Source organism: Pleurodeles waltl, chromosome 6 (genome assembly GCF_031143425.1).
Source record: "Pleurodeles waltl isolate 20211129_DDA chromosome 6, aPleWal1.hap1.20221129, whole genome shotgun sequence".
Lineage (NCBI taxonomy): Eukaryota > Metazoa > Chordata > Amphibia > Caudata > Salamandridae > Pleurodeles > Pleurodeles waltl.
In genome coordinates, this window is record NC_090445.1 from 1,493,835,368 (window position 1) to 1,493,849,455 (window position 14,088).

Sequence of the window (14,088 nt, forward strand, 5' to 3'; positions counted from 1 at the left end):
TGAGGTGTCATTTTATTTGGGAGACTGAGGGGAACACTGGGGAGTAGGAATTTTGTGCTGGAGTGGTGATCGTACGAAGAAAAGTCAGGAAAATATGCTTTTTTTAAGCACATTTTGAGGTTTACAGAGGAGTCTGGGTAAGAAAATGTTGGGGGATCCACGCAAGCCACTCCTCCCTAGACTCCTTGGGGTGTCTAGTTTTAAAAAATGTCTGGGTTTGGTAGGTTTCCCTAGATGAAGGCCGCACACAGGACCAAAAACATAGGTGCCCTCTCCCCCCCCAAACACAGGTAGTTTTGTAATATATCGTTTTGATGTGCCCACATACGTCCGTGATGTGCCAAACACTAAAATTTTGAAAAGAAACACACTTAGGTTATGTGAAAAAGACCCCTCACCCACCAACCAAGTTGGTGGCATGCTTCATCATCGGGGTCCCACCTGAGGCACCTAGCGTGTCATAGGTGTGCTGCGACGCCTGATTACAGCGGAGCAGGTTTGGTAATTTTTAATACACATACTGGTTGGATTTGGCACGAGGGTGAGTGATGGTTCAGTGGATCAAATTTTACTAACAAGAGCTTTCACAAAAATGAAAAGCACTGTTAGTAACTGAAAGGCAAAAAACTGAACCAATGACTCACAGCTCGTGAGCTGTAAAGCCGCGACAAGGCACCAACCGCTTTACAGTCCATTCACACAACTTTCATACATGACACACACAAGGCCATTCACACCGCCAGCCACGGGCCCAGCACATTACAACACTCACATCGACAGACAGCGCCACTCAAGGGCCCATCACTTACATACGCCCACATGCCTGATACAACAATCACACCAGCTGATGGGAGTGTGTGGACTGGTGTTTGGCTTGCAGTGTGTTGCAGTAGCCAACATCAAGTCAATATGTACAGTCTCAGCCAAGCCCCACTCCACACACAATGGCATCATATTTTTTTTTTTTTTAACAGAGTAACCCCTAACTAAGTAGAAAGAATTACAAAACAACAAACACAAAAGCTCTAACTAACAACATGACAGAAATGCTAACCATGAAACTAAACACATGAAAATACAAAACAGACATGAGTTTACACTCATGGTTGTTCCCAGAAATTCTTCTGGGTGTGGTAATTCTTAAAACAAGCACCGACACACAGCCCAGGCTTTGAAGGACAATCTGGGCAGTACATTCGAGTCTCCCTCCGGATACCTCTTCGAAAACACACTCTACATTTCTTAGCTGGAAAGTCTTTTTTGGGTGTGGGAGGAATGTGCTCAGCAAAGTGGCGATCTTTCAATCTAGCCACATCCTCCACAACTGCTTCTCTAGGAACTCTGGTCTGTTCCACCACAATAAGGCTCTCTATCACTGACTCCTGAAATTTCACAAATGTCATCTTTGAGTCTGGAGACCTATCCCTAAACACAATAAAAGCATTGAAGGTTGCTAAGTGGAAGAGGTGAAGTGCTAACTTCTTATACCAAACATAAGACTTACGAATAGCAGTATAAGGTTCCAACCTCTGGTCAACTCTATCTACACCTCCCATGTGCTTATTATAATCTAAAATGCACACAGGTTTGCGCACTTCAGCAACCTGGCCCCAAACAGTCACAGGGGAAGTACTCTCATCATGGATGGTACTTAGCATGTAGACATCCCTCTTGTCTGAAAATTTCAAAGCTAGCAGCTCCTCGTTCCGCAAGGCACAGCACTGTCCCCTCTCAAGTTTTTTACAGACAAGCTCCCTTGGATAGCCTTTCCGGTTAGAACGGATTGTGCCACAAGCAACTGTGTCCACTCTAAACAATTCCTTGAACAACTGCACACCAGTGTAGAAGTTATCTACATACAAATGGTGACCTTTGTTGAACAGTCGTCTACCAAGATCCCACACTATTTTCTCAGTAACTCCAAAAGTGGGAGGACAACCAGGGGGGTCAATATTGGAATCCCTACCAGTGTACACACGGAAACTATACACATATCCTGTCCTACTTTCAGACAGCATATACAATTTAATTCCATATCGTGCCCTTTTGCTAGGAATGTACTGCCTAAAAACCAAACGACCCTTGAAGAGGACCAAAGACTCGTCCACACTTATCTCTTTGCCTGGAACATAGACCTCCGAAAACCGATCTACAAAATGATCAAGGACAGGCCTAATCTTAAAAAGACGGTCAGAATCTGGGTGATCTCGTGGCAAGGCTAATGCATTGTCAACAAAATGCAGCATCCTAAGAAGAAGCAAATACCGATTACGACTCATGGTAGCTGGAAATATAGCTGTTGCCATCAAGGGACTAGTAGACCAATAAGAAGCCAGTGACGGCTTCCTTATCAACCCCATCAAAAAAGTCAAACCCAAAAACTTTTTTAGCTCCTCCAAATTTGTGGGAATCCACTGGGCAGCTCTAGAGTGTGGCCTAAGTCTAGCAGCGTTGTCCCTCAAATGCTGCTCCGCATACAAATTAGTCTGCTCAACAATCTCTTCCAAAAACACATCATCCATGAATAACTCAAAGAAATTGATAGGCATAAAGTTCTCTGTATTGGCGTTACACCCCGGGAGACCAGTAAAGGCAGGCAACTCTGGCTGCTCCATGTTTGGGGCAACCCAGACATCAGGTCTTCTAACGGGAAACCTTTCAGCCCCATGTTGCTGCACTATTGGCACATCAATGTCCTCCTCTAAAACAGAACCTTCATCTGCACTGAGTGTGGCTTCATCATCAGAAGATTCCCCTCCAACAGAAACATCACTGCCAGAATCTCTGACTTCCTCCTCTGCCTCAGATGCAGAGTCCGTCTCATAGTCATGATCAGACTGTGACTCAAAAAGCATACCAACCACCTGCTGAGCGGTCATCCTGCGGCTAGCCATGATCTCTCCTGCTAAAATTAACTGGACAAATTCACCACCAACAACCAGCACTGTGTAAGACAAGTAACAAAGTGTAGCTTTGTTAGTAAGAGTTACAAACTCAAAAACTATACCGCTCACTTGCCTGAAAAAGCTTGATTCACCAGCAACTACACAGCAATCACCAATGATATCCCACTAAAAAGAAAGAAAGAAAGGCAAATTAGAAATAAGACACAACAAATATCATTGTGCACAAACCTAAGGACAATTTCACACACAATCCTGCATTTAGTACACCCCCTACAAACATGTCATTCATGCATGGCAACAATACTCCTTTGGAGTAAATTGTTTTTACTTACCTAAAACATGCAACTGTGCAAACTGCAGGTCAACCACCGCCAAAACCGCAAGGAGCCACAGCAAATAAAGCAAAAGCTTTGAACTAGAACAAAAAGGAGGAAATTTTTTTTTATCACAAATGCAAAGACTTCTTCAGTTGACAAACACCCCACCATCAAACATTTTAGAAATTGGTGCCTAAGTGGATTCTGTCATAGGGGCAGATGGGCCTACTAAAAAAATAGGCCTGTCTGCCCCAAGGAAGCCAGAAAATACCTTTAGTACTGTGTCCCCATGGAGAGCGACCCTTGCCAAAGGGGACAGCCCTCAAACAAAAAAAAACAAAAAAAACACACACAACACTTTCCCTGGTGCCTAAGTGGCTTCTGCCCCCTTGGGGGCAGGTGGGCCTAAGAAAATAGGCCCATCTGCCCCCAGGGGGTGTAGAAATGGCCAACAGGTCAATGCCCCCCTTGGGGGGGCGCCCCGTGACCAAGGGGACGCCCCCCCACAAAAATAAACAAATAAAAAAAAATCCCTGGCGTTCTAGTGGTTTCTGCCCCCCTTGGGGGCAGATCAGCCTAAAAATAATAGGCTGATCTGTCTCCAAGGGGTGCAGAAATGGCCTGGGTACATGTGCCCCCAAAGTGGGGGGCGACCATTGCCCAAGCCCCCCCCCATCCACTAACACACACACACACACACACACACTATCCTTGGTGTCTACGTGGCTTCTGCCCCCCTTGGGGGCAGGTGGGTCTAGAAAAATAGGCCCATCTGCCCCCAGGGGGGGCAGAAATGGCCAACAGGTCAATGCCCCCCTTGGGGGGGCGCCCCGTGCCCAAGGGGACACCCCCCCACAAAAATAAACACATTAAAAAAAATCCCTGGCGTTCTAGTGGTTTCTGCCCCCCTTGGGGGCAGATCAGCCTAAAAATAATAGGCTGATCTGTCTCCAAGGGGTGCAGAAATGGCCTGGGTACATGTGCCCCCAAAGTGGGGGGCGACCCTTGCCCAAGCCCCCCCCCATCCACTAACACACACACACACACACACTATCCCTGGTGTCTACGTGGCTTCTGCCCCCCTTGGGGGCAGGTGGGTCTAGAAAAATAGGCCCATCTGCCCCCAGGGGGGGCAGAAATGGCCAACAGGTCAATGCCCCCCTTGGGGGGGTGCCCCGTGCCCGAGGGGACGCCCCCCCACAAAAATAAACACATTAAAAAAAATCCCTGGCGTTCTAGTGGTTTCTGCCCCCCTTGGGGGCAGATCAGCCTAAAAATAATAGGCTGATCTGTCTCCAAGGGGTGCAGAAATGGCCTGGGTACATGTGCCCCCAAAGTGGGGGGCGACCCTTGCCCAAGCCCCCCCCCATCCACTAACACACACACACACACACACTTTCCCTGGTGTCTACGTGGCTTCTGCCCCCCTTGGGGGCAGGTGGGTCTAGAAAAATAGGCCCATCTGCCCCCAGGGGGGGCAGAAATGGCCAACAGGTCAATGCCCCCCTTGGGGGGGCGCCCCGTGCCCGAGGGGACGCCCCCCCACAAAAATAAACACATAAAAAAAAATCCCTGGCGTTCTAGTGGTTTCTGCCCCCCTTGGGGGCAGATCAGCCTAAAAATAATAGGCTGATCTGTCTCCAAGGGGTGCAGAAATGGCCTGGGTACATGTGCCCCCAAAGTGGGGGGCGACCCTTGCCCAAGCCCCCCCCCATCCACACACACACACACACACACACACTATCCCTGGTGTCTACGTGGCTTCTGCCCCCCTTGGGGGCAGGTGGGTCTAGAAAAATAGGCCCATCTGCCCCCAGGGGGGGCAGAAATGGCCAACAGGTCAATGCCCCCCTTGGGGGGGTGCCCCGTGCCCAAGGGGACGCCCCCCCACAAAAATAAACACATAAAAAAAAAACCCTGGCGTTCTAGTGGTTTCTGCCCCCCTTGGGGGCAGATCAGCCTAAAAATAATAGGCTGATCTGTCTCCAAGGGGTGCAGAAATGGCCTGGGTACATGTGCCCCCAAAGTGGGGGGCGACCCTTGCCCAAGCCCCCCCCCCATCCACTAACACACACACACACTATCCCTGGTGTCTACGTGGCTTCTGCCCCCCTTGGGGGCAGGTGGGTCTAGAAAAATAGGCCCATCTGCCCCCAGGGGGGGCAGAAATGGCCAACAGGTCAATGCCACCCTTGGGGGGGCGCCCCGTGCCCAAGGGGACACCCCCCACAAAAATAAACACATAAAAAAAAATCCCTGGCGTTCTAGTGGTTTCTGCCCCCCTTGGGGGCAGATCAGCCTAAAAATAATAGGCTGATCTGTCTCCAAGGGGTGCAGAAATGGCCTGGGTACATGTGCCCCCAAAGTGGGGGGCGACCCTTGCCCAAGCCCCCCCCCATCCACTAACACACACACACACACACACTATCCCTGGTGTCTACGTGGCTTCTGCCCCCCTTGGGGGCAGGTGGGTCTAGAAAAATAGGCCCATCTGCCCCCAGGGGGGGCAGAAATGGCCAACAGGTCAATGCCCCCCTTGGGGGGGAGCCCCGTGCCCAAGGGGACGCCCCCCCACAAAAATAAACTCATAAAAAAACATCCCTGGCGTTCTAGTGGTTTCTGCCCCCCTTGGGGCAGATCAACCTAAAAATAATAGGCTGATCTGCCCTCAAGGGGGGAAGAAATGGCCCTAAAAGACATGCCCCCCAAAGGGGAGCGACCCTTGCCCAAGGGGGCGCCCCCCCATCCACTACACACACAATCCCTGGTGCCTAAGTGGCTTCTGCCCCCCTTGGGGGCAGATGGACCTAAAAAAAATAGGCCGATCTGCCCCCAAGGGGGGCAGAAATGGCCAACAGTTCTCTGCCCCCTTGGGGGGGGCGCCCCTTGCCCAAGGGGGCACCCCCTCCCAACATACCTGCACAGAAAATATAATTCCCTGGTGATCCAGTGGTTTCTGCCCCCCTTGGGGGCAGATCCGCCTAAAAAGTAGGCCAATCTGCCCCCAAGGGGGGCAGAAATGGCCGTAACTAATTGCCCCCACAAGGGGAGCGACCCTTGCCCAAGGGGCCGCTCCCCGCCAGCAAGAAACACGAGCAAACAACAAAAAAAACAAATCCCTGGTGTCTAGTGGGCATTCCTGCTGCCCGATCGCAATGCGATCGGGCAGCAGGAATGCTCAAAGAGACACCGGGGGAAAGGAAAAGCCTTTCCTTTCCCCCGGTGCCTCTTTAGCCCAAACCCCCCACCCACCGGGAAGAGGAACTCACCTCTTTCCTCGTCGCCGCACAGGAAGCAAATGGCTTCCTGTGCGGCGAAATCCCCATAATGAAGTCAACGCGCGATCGCGCGCTGACGTCATTATGGGGGGGTGGGGGGGTCGGGGGTGGAAGGGGAAGGGCTTCCCCTTCCATCCCTGACTTTGGGGGGGTGGGGGGAAGCACACAGAGGGAGCGAGAGCGCTCCCTCTGGGCTGTGTGCCGAGGACGTAGTGGTTACGTCCTCGGCACAGCAGCACTGTGCCGCGGGACGTAACCACTACGTCCGCGGCACAGAAGGGGTTAAGAAAAAGAATGTGATGACAAAACCAATACAAAGTAGGAAAGCTAGTACAGTCAAGGATAGCCACAGATAGTTCCATGGAAAAATAAAGTATGTTATTTTAAGCCAGTTCTTTAGCTTACGAGTTCTTGACAGTTCAGGTGATGAAGAGGCGAATGAGTCTGAGACGTCATCATTGATGTCAGCAAAATATCCAGAAGCAGTTTGTGAAAAAACTAGAGCTGTGTTAGTTGGTGGAGTTGGTGTTTCTTGCTGTGGCACAGAATAAATAGCACCAGCCGTTTCTGTTGAAGCTGTATCTAATCGATCAATTATTTCTGTATTATTTGATGTTACTGGAACCAATGCAAGATCATTTTCCACCTTCCCCAAGCTTGGAGAGGTGCCGGTGTTGCTATTCACAACTTGTAGAAGAATGTCCTGACCAGTAGTGAGAGGGATCCGGGAACTACTGGTTGTGCCTCTTGGTCTGCTGTGCAGGATCGGCCACATGGTGTAGTTTGACATTGTCGATGGAGACAAAACTATTTTCTTTGGCACCTGCCAATGGTGGTAGAATTAAAGTTCTGGTACCGTGTATTCCCAAGACTGGGACCGGTGTTCGATAAGAAGGTCCAAATTCCTTTTTCACAGCAATCTTTTCATGTCTAGATCCCCGACTCTAGGAATCCAGCCCTTAGGCATTAGAGGTACATCCTTGATTCCTGTGGAGGAAGCACCGATAGAAAAATTGTTGTCACTGAACTGTTGTAAATCCTGTAAGAAAGTGACACATTCATTTATGTCAAAGGGTGTTTCCGCCGCCTCCACGCCAGGGCCATCAACATCTGGAACATACATTCAAGTTCCAAAAAGGCCCTCATATGAAGTATGACCCCCCCAGGGACCTTCTAGGCAGATTGTTAAGTGCTCTCTGAACTCCATACAGGCAATTAAGCCAACTACAACCCGTACCTAAGACTCTGGCTGTTAAGGATTGCTTTAAATCACGGTTTAATCGTGCCACAACACTATTTCCCTTGGGATGAAATGGAGACAAGAACTGGAGTTGGACCCCCACTGAAGCCATGGCGTCCCTAAATGCCCTTGAGGCGAAAGCAGGGCCCTGGTCTGATTGGAAGCTGCATCTGCATATGTACCGATAAAGACTCACAAATCTTTAATAACAGTCCGACCGCAATGGTCCAAGTACACACATTTTAAGGGTTTATTTGAAATCAAGAGGGGTGTCTGCAGCGGGCGTTTGGCAGTGGAAACTTTAATTTGTTGGCAGATGTTACAACAAAGGACATTCTGCTTGGTCTCCTTATAGGAGACCAAGCAGTATCGGGCTTGTAAGATTGATATTGTAGCTGCCACACAAGCATGGGCAGATGCTACCCCTTTGTGCGCTGCTTTAATCAATTGTGGTCTTATATCTTTGTTGGGAATATCTCACAGCCCTAAGCCTGGTATCTTAACTTCAGCGTTCAGGCAACCTCCTATTCGATCTGAATATTTGTCAGGAAATGCTTTTGGATAGGACGTACCATCAGCCGTAGCTTTCACAGCAGCCCATATGTCTGAATCCGCTTTGATACTTAAACGAGTTACTACAGCAACAGCAGACACAGCTACTGCTGGCTTTGCGGCTTCATCAGCCAATGTACTCCCAGCAACGTGTATCCCAATGCGCTGGTGTCCAAGTGTGTGTACAACATGAACATTTGGTAGCATTTCTTTCAGATCTGCTACTTTCCCCCATAGGAGTCTGTGTTTAATGGTGTTGGCTTTAGAGTCTCTAAACCTATTCTGGCGCAAGTAATGCAGGTATTCATTGAAGAACTGAATACAATAGTATGAATCACAAACAATCAGTGTATACTGTGCAGGATCAGTATGTTCCAGTGCCATCACCAGACCTTTGGGCTCCGATATTTGTGCTGTGCAATGCCCTAGGGCTTGCGTAAATTTATGGAGTGGACAGAACTGATTGTCCTCCATATAGCCACTTACGACTGCGCAAGCAGCAGCGTATTGATGCTTTGTGCCTATTGTAGGTTATGCTGAGCCATCGGTGTACATGACTCTGTGATATTGTTCGATAGGCAATGTGTTTGCTGGAATTGGGTACTCCAGCTCGTATTGCAAAAATTCTTGAGTTTGTAACTTTGGGTCAAAGACGTGGCCCATTGTATCCAACGTAGATATAATGCTTTAGCATTTGGGACGCTTGCTTTTGTGGCAGCCTCTAGGGCTGGAATTGGAGAAACAACAATAATGCATTTTCCCTGGGTTAGAGGTCTTTCTTTAATGACAGCCATCAGAGCAGCAGTGAGAATTTTCTCAGTTGGAGCAAAGGATTGTTCTGCTACTGAGTACAAATATGATTTGTAAGCTATTGGGACGGTCTCACCCTCATTAAAGGTTACATAAGTGAAACCAATGGCCCCAGCCATTACTTTGATGACCAAGGTGGTCTTACAAACCTGGTGGACGGTGTTAAAGCAGCGGTAAGACCGCCAACAGGCCGGCGGTCAAAAATGTGCAATTATGACCGTGGCGGGATCCGCCAACAAAGACAATGTACCGCCCACAGTATCACAACCTACCATTCCGCCACTTTTTCCGGGGCGGATTCACCGCGGATAAAAACACGGCAGAAACAGCCTTTTCAAAGGGAAAACGCTCACCTCTACACAGGAAGGAGGGCACCATGGAGCCGGAACTTCATATTCTTCCAGCGCTAGTCTTCCTGCTCTTCTACGAGGAGCATCAACGCCGGCGGCGAAGACCACGGTGAGTACTGCACCTACGACATAGGGGAGGGCGGAAGCCTAAAACACAGGGACACACGCACTCAACACCCCAACCCACACCCGACCCTCACCCACTACAACACACACACCAGTGCTTATCTTTACCTTACAGTAACACCCCCCAAACCCCCCGGAAGAATGCAAAGACAAAAGGAAATCAGTGGAACCATTGTAATATATCAAAATACAGTAAGCAAATATATACATATATATATACAAAATAAACAAAATATACTCCACTATTAGTAGTGCAGGTATTGCACCATTCATAGTCCGTGGACCACTGGGCCCAAAATGCATGGGCGAGGCCCACACAAGATACCCGATCCAAACGGAGAGAAGACTGCAGGGGCATCAGATAGAAATACAACAGGCAGGGAAGGGGGGGCACCTCAGCTGGATGAGTGCACCACGCCAAATCCACGAGGGGGCTCCATGCCCATTGATGTCTCCTGGGGAGTGCAAAGCCACAGTCTCTCAAGTCTCTCCAGTGGGTGCTTTGCCCACTGTACCATCCTGGGGAGTGCAAAGCCACAGTCTCTCAAGACTCTACAGTGGGTGGTTTGCCCACTGTACCATCCTGGGGAGTGCAAAGCCACAGTCTCTCAAGTCTCTCCAGTGGGTGGTTTGCCCACTGTTCCAACCTGGGGAGTGCAACGCCACAGTCTCTCAAGTCTCTCCAGTGGGTGGTTTGCCCACTGTTCCATCCTGGGGAGTGCAAAGCCACAGTCTCTCAAGTCTCTCCAGTGGGTGGTTTGCCCACTGTACCATCCTGGGGAGTGCAAAGCCACAGTCTCTCAAGTCTCTCCAGTGGGTGGTTTGCCCACTGTTCCATCCTGGGGAGTGCAAAGCCACAGTCTCTCAAGTGGATGCAGGTCTCCACTGGTTCTGGAGGGGGACTGGTGCCCAGAGTGCTTCATCCTGCCAAGGACAGACGGAGTGGATGCAGGTCTCCGCTGGTTCTGGAGGGGGACTGGTGCCCAGAGTGCTTCATCCTGCCAATGACAGACGGAGTGGATGCAGGTCTCCACTGGTTCTGGAGGGGGACTGGTGCCCAGAGTGCAGCACTCACCCCGTGACGGTCCCAGTTGCGTCACTGCCCCTGCCGCAAATGGGCTAGCGGTCTTTTCCATGGCGGTCTTTGCCCTGTTCAGTGGTCCTTGGCCTGTTCAGCGGTGCTTGATTTGCCAGTTTCTGACCTGTTCAGCGGTGCTTTCCATGGCGGTCTTTGCCCTGTTCAGCGGTCCTTGGCCTGTTCAGCGGTGCTTGAGTTGCCAGTGTCTGACCTGTTCAGCGGTTGCTTCCATGGCGGTCTTTGCCCTGTTCAGCGGTCCTTGGCCTGTTCCGCGGTGCTTGAGTTGCCAGTGTCTGACCTGTTCAGCGGTGCTTTCCTTGGCGGTCTTTGCCCTGTTCAGCGGTTGCTTCATGGCGGTCTTTGCCTGTTCAGCGGTCCTTGGCCTGTTCAGCAGTGCTTTCCATGGTGGTCTTTGCCCTGTTCAGCGGTCCTTGGCCTGTTCAGCGGTGCTTGAGTTGCCAGTGTCTGACCTGTTCAGCAGTGCTTTCCATGGCGGTCTTTGCCATGTTCAGCGGTCCTTGCCATGGCGGTCTTTGCCCTGTTCAGCGGTCCTTGGCCTGTTCAGCGGTGCTTGAGTTGCCAGTGTCTGACCTGTTCAGCGGTCCTTGCCAAGGCGGTCCTTCATTGCCCAGCAGGGCTGTGGCTGGCGGTCCTTCATGGGTCAGCTGGGCTGTGGCTTGCGGGCCCTCCTGGCCAGCTGGGCTGTGGCTGGCGGTGGGCTCCTGGGCAGTGACTCTGGCGGTGGCCTCCTGGGCAGTGACTCTGGCTGTGGCATCCTGGGCAGTGACGATGGGGCTGGCGGTGTCCTCCTGGGCAGTGACGATGGGGCTGGCGGTGTCCTCCTGGGCAGCGAGGATGGGGCTGGCGGTGTCCTCCTGGGCAGTGAGGATGGAGCTGGCGGTGGCCTCCTGGGCAGTGACAATGGGGCTGGCGGTGGCCTCCTGGGCAGCGTGGATGATGGCGGTCTTCTCCACCGTGCTGCTCCTCCCAGACTTTGGAGATTTCTTCTGCCCCTTCCCCACCTTGGGAGGAGTCACAGCTGAGTCGACACTCCCCCCGGGACCCCAGTGAGTGGCTTGGCTGGCTGGAGTCTTCCCCCTCTCCCGGGGGGCACTGTCCAACTTCTGGTGCTTTACAGGGGGGGGACTGGCTGTGCTGTGGCTCCGTGCCACACTGGCTTGACTGGTGGCCGGTGCACTCCACATACCTGTAACAACAGGCACCACTGGTCCCGGAGATTTTTTGGCTGAGGCGCTAGTACGGGACCTATGAGTTGGATGGGGGGGTGGTGGTGGGAAATAGGTTAAGGGTGGACAGGAAAAGTTTTTGGGAGACACTGGGACAGGTAGCTGGAGGGGGTTTGGGAGTGGAGGAAGAGGTGGTGGTTGTAGGAGGTGTACGTTTGGTGACTTTGGGTGAAGGTGCATGCGCTGGAGGCTGTCGTGAGGTGGATGGCTGTTGGGTGGGTGTGTGCCTGCGTTTGTGTATCTTCGGAGTGGGCGTCACAGACACTGGGAGAGGACACAGGGGACGTGTAAATGGTAGTGGGGTGGTGAGTGCACGTGAGCGGGGTGTGGTGGTGGGTGTGCTGGTGCGGGACGTAGTGGCTGTAGTGGTAGTGCATGCAGGTGTGAGTGTAGACGAGACATGGAGGGAGGAGGGAGAGGAGGAGGAGGGGGACACAGTGGAGGCAGTGTATGTGTGTGATGCTTGCGTGAGTGCCTGTGGGATGTGTGGTGCTTATGTTTGCCTGAGCTTCCCTTGTGTGTTGAGGTGTGTGCAGGCTGGTCTGATGGTGTGCTTGGGATAGGAAGAGGTACAGGGGATTGGGTCTGGGTGGAGAAACTTGGAGGGGGGAGGCTAGACACAGGGACAATGCCTGCCATCAGTGCTGAGGCCAGAGTCTGAAGGGTTTGATGAAGGGCAGCCTGACCAGAATGAATGCCCTCCAGGAATGCATTTGTGTGTTGCAACTCCCTTTCTACACCCTGGATGGCATTCAAAATGGTAGAATGGTAGACTGCCCAACAGTGAGGGACCTGAGGAGGTCAATGGCCTCCTCACTGAGGGCAGCAGAGGTGACTGGGGCAGGGGCTGAGGTGCCTGGGTGAAGGTGATGCCCACCCTCCTGGGTGAGCGGGCACGGGGCGAAGGCTGAGGGGCTGCTGGGAGGGCGGTGCTGGTAGGGCAGGTGGCGGCTGTACCTGTTGAAGTGGGGGGCACAGATGTTGCCGCCACCACAAGGGAGCTCCCATCGGAGGATGATTCCCTGTCGCTGGTTGCAGATCCTGTGACTGCCGTGGTGCTCCCCTCGCCCTCCGTCCCACTGGTGTCCCACTGGTGTATTCTGAGTCCGTAGTGTGGCCCTCCATGGCCATGTGGGATGCAGCTCCCTCGTGCTCCGGTGCCACTGTACCTCAGCCTGATGATGCTAATGCACACAAGAACAGGGAGACCACAAAAAGGGGGGGGACGACAGAAGAAAGACATGTTGAGTGCATGGCTTACCGCTACCGTTGGCGGACAATACAGACACAGCAGCCCCCTGCACTACGTCGCGCTGTTGGGCTCTACAGATGCAATTCCTGGGAAATGGCCTACAAGGCTATGGACGACATCTGCACACATAGATGACACAGGGGCATGAATACCTGTACTTGGCACTCTACAGAGGTGGGGTGCCACATGGCCTGCCTTACAGAGGGGCCTTGCCTACGGAACTCGCCCTGGCCTAGGGAAACCTGCAGCCCTCCTCCCCCACCCAGACACAATCACTGCGTGCAAAGTCCAATGAGTGAGAGTGTACTTACCCCCTTGTGTCTGCTGTGATGCCCTCAAGCGCCCATCCAACTCAGGGTAGGCCACCGCCAGGATCCTGAACATCAGGGGGGTCATAGTTCGACGGGCACCCCTCCCACGTTGGGAGGCCATCCCAGCTGAGCCTCCGCCGTCTTCTTGCTCCAGCGGCGAATGTCCTCCCATCTTTTACGGCAGTGGGTGCCCTGTCTGTGGTGGACCCCCAGGGTCCGGACGTTCTTGGCGATGGCACGCCAAATATCCTTCCTCTGGTGGGCGCTAACCTACATGACATGTACAGGGGAAGAAGAGAAGTCATTACCAACTGCACCGTCAAAGTGAGTGGCCCACATCCCTTCCCTTGCCATGTGGCACATGCATTCACAGTCCTTCATGCACGCAGAACTCTGCCCCCTTCCTTCTTACAACCAGCCCTCTCCACACAGGCATAGCCCACACAACATGCTCCCTGTGTACTTACCTGTTTGTCTGAAGGACTGTAGAGTAGCGTGTACTGGGGGAGGACCCCGTCGACGAGCTTCTCCAACTCCTCCGATGTGAAGGCAGGGGCCCTTTCCCCAGACGCACGAGCCATTGTCTCTTCCAGACCGAGGTCACAGCAGCACTTGCAGTGT